The following is a 3,456-nucleotide window of genomic DNA, read 5'->3' as shown; positions in this document are numbered from 1 at the left end:
AGACTAGCGATCTGTTTTCACACACACAAAAAAAATATTATGGCAGCTTCGCAGTAGTGGTGCCAAGCCTGAAGGAAGGGCGGAGCTGGCCGGCGTTCCTTGTTTCTCATTATTCTGGTCTTTCTTTCTTCTTCTCTTTCTTTCCCTTTCTCTGTTTCTTATATTTTTCTGTATCAGTTCCTTCCTATTTCTTTCTTCCTAGCTTCATCTGTTTCTTTCGCTTTCTTCCCTTTCTCTCTCTCTCTCTCTCTATTTCTCGTTCTTTCTATCTCATTATCTCTCCCTCTCTTTCTCTCTCTTTCCTCGTTCCTCCCCATTTCTCTCTTTCTGTCTTGCATCTCTGTTTTTCTTTCTCTTTACTATGTCTGTTTCTATCTCTTTCTCTCTCTATGTCTTTCTCTGTCTTTCTATCTTTTTTTATGTCTTCATTCCCTTTATTTATCTCTATTTTTATCTTTCTCTCTCCAATTCGCCGACCAGAGTTTTCGTTTAACGCTCGCACCTGCCGCACTTGGTAGCGGGGCGTGCCCAATTCCTGTGGCGCATACCCGCCTGAGGAATTTTGTTCGGTTTGGACAGATTACGGCCGCCTTAAAAGTCTCCGCTGTCAAAAAACTGACAAGGTCCTTTATGCATTCTGCTGAGACGAGCCGAAGGCGAAACCCACGTTGGTCTTCTTTTTAACAGCGAAGCCGTTTAGGCTGTCGGTAACGCGCTCCGTCGCGCAAAACTCCTCGGGTGGGTGCGCGCCACAGCAAATAGGCTAGCGTCACTATACCACGTACAGCAGGTGCGAGTGACAAACAAAAACGAACACGTGTAAGAGAGAGATAGAGAAAGAAAGAGACAGAAAGAAAAAGATGGAAAATAGAGAGAAAGAAAGCGAATAAAGACAGAAAAAGATAAAGACACAGAAACACATGAACAGAGAGAAAAAGAGAAAGAAAGAGGAAGCGATAAATAGCGAGAGAGAGAGAGAGAGAAAGAAATAGCAAAGAGTGAAAAATAAAGAAAGAAAGAAACAGATACAAAAAAGCGATACAGTAACAGAGAGAAAGCTCGTAGAAGAAAGAGAAGCAGGGAAGGCCGCCCAGCTGAGCTCTTCCTTCAGGCGCGATTTGAAAAGTTTACCACGTCGGATACCTTTGCCCAATCGGCTTTGGCAACATCTGAGTTTCCCCACCTTAAGTATCCATGGAAAAATCGTTGGTGCTGCACTAGAAGGGCAGAAATATCAATTACCAGGATACGATACCGAGTTCCCCCTCTGAACTTTTGCCTACACAGGTCGGGTCTGGTACAGTCACCCTTATGCGTCCACTGCAACGAGAGTGAATCTCTGCAACATTTCTTTTTAACATGCAGATTGTTCACAAATCAAAGAAAACGATTGCTAGAACAACCTCTCCGAAGAATGGGCTTGAGTTTATCCCTTCCAGTGGTTCTTTCCTTTGGTGCAACTGAAATGGGCTTTAGCCACAGGAACGTTTGCGAAGCCGTGTGCGATTTTTTACGGGAAACAAAAAGAATAGAATGTTAAGTTTATGTACAATTTCACTGTTTCAACCTATTGATTTCTTTTTTTTTTTAATCTGGATTGGACCAGTGAATTTATTTTTATACCATCCATTCCTAAACATATTCGGATTTTAAAACAATTTTATTTCTAAAATAAGGTAGCGCCCGTTTCATGGCCGATCCCCCACGGTGGGTTGCGCCAAGTAGCTGAGGATCAACCAACCAACCAACCTTCAGGCTCGGCACCACTAGTGCGAAACTGCCATACTTTTTCGTTGTCAGTGGATCGTACAGATTGTACCTATTACCACCCTCCCATCCGAACTTTTCTTCACATCGCGTGGTGTTTCACTGCCTCCGGGATCGACCCAGCTCTGACCGCTCTGACCAAGCGATGTCACGTGACCACGTCGTCATATGTGATGATGTCGTCACAAATTTCGGTGATACGTTACGTCACGATGACGTTACCCGACTTTTGGTACTATCAGTGCGGTTGCCGTAAGTTACTTTTCCCGTTCGTTGACGCACATGAAGCTTTTGCCTTGCAAGCGTGAGATTCAGAACACTCTCCACTCTACAGTGGGAGCGACGTATCACTACACCAACGGATTATGGAATGCTCAGTCACGGAAATGAAGTTCTCACGGTATGCATATCCTATCCTGCGCAGCCTGCGTTGTGGCTCTGCCTTCTCGCGAAATCTTTTTCGCATATTGCGCAATAACTCCATAAATGCAGAAGAAACGGACAACTGCTAGAGAGTACACAGTCTGCGGCGTCTGTCCTTTAATTTAATATTGCCGATCAGATAAGGCCGCAAACCAGCTGAATGTTAACGAAAGATTTATCATATCTTTCTGTGAGCGATTCGTGTTGCTTACTTCCAGTCCAGAGTTGCCAGTTCCGCTTATAATAAGCAGATTTGGCCTTATTTTCGCTCCGAGTCGCTTGTCGCGTTTTTTGGGGCTTATTTGCAATTTTCCAGTTGAATTTGAATGCTGCGCTCATAACAAGCCGCATTCTTTATCAGCGGCCGCTGATATCACCATCACCGAGCCAGTTCGAGCGCTTAGAGGCAGTGCACAGAAAGGGTCTTCGCTTGGCGGTGGGAGTTCCTCAGGCGGCTTCAAACAAGGTAACCAATGAAGCCGAGTCTCTTCCGCTCCGCCTTTTGGCGTCTCAGGCCTTATTGACGCAGCTGTCAAGGCTGGGAGAGTCCTTCGCAGGCACGGCGCTTCTCCGGCGGCTGAGAGCAAGAACTGGCTCACATTTCAACGCGGCGCTGAACACATTACGATATTTAGGCTTGAAATTGCCTGAACGGCGCCCTATGGACCCGCCATGGTCTTTTGTGGATGTTCCCTGTAACTACAGCGTACCCAAGCTACCAGCGAAACGCACCATTCCAGCCGCGGAAGCAAAGTTTCTTGTGCACTTGAGCACCATGTACCGCGGCCACCTGCAAGTGTACACCGACAACGCAAACGGATAGCTGCGCAGCGGCTTTCTGCATACCCTGCCTTGGCGTGTCATGGTCGGGCTGCCTGGATCGCGTGGTTTCGTCCACAACGGCAGAAAGCGCTGCAATCACCGCTGCAATCACCGCGGCAGAAATTGCGATCTTTTTCTGCACGAGATGTTGTAGTGCTGACGGACTCCAAGTCGGCGCTACAAAGACTGCATCGTGGCCTACCTCAAGAAAAGTTCACCAGGCAATCTCTGGCGCTCATTAAGCACCTAATTGACAAGAGCTTTAATATAAAGTTTTAGTGGATCTCATCCCATGTTGGCATTGAAGGCAATGAAAAGGCTGATGCCCTTGCACGCGAAGCGCGGACATCTGTTTCAAAAGTAAGAACTCCTAAGACTTACCATAACAACAAAGATGCGATACCCAATCATTTCAAGGCGATCTACAAGTTTCCACACCAAGCA

Source organism: Rhipicephalus sanguineus, chromosome 11, assembly GCF_013339695.2.
Source record: "Rhipicephalus sanguineus isolate Rsan-2018 chromosome 11, BIME_Rsan_1.4, whole genome shotgun sequence".
NCBI classification, from domain to species: domain Eukaryota; kingdom Metazoa; phylum Arthropoda; class Arachnida; order Ixodida; family Ixodidae; genus Rhipicephalus; species Rhipicephalus sanguineus.
This window is presented reverse-complemented; position numbering follows the sequence as displayed.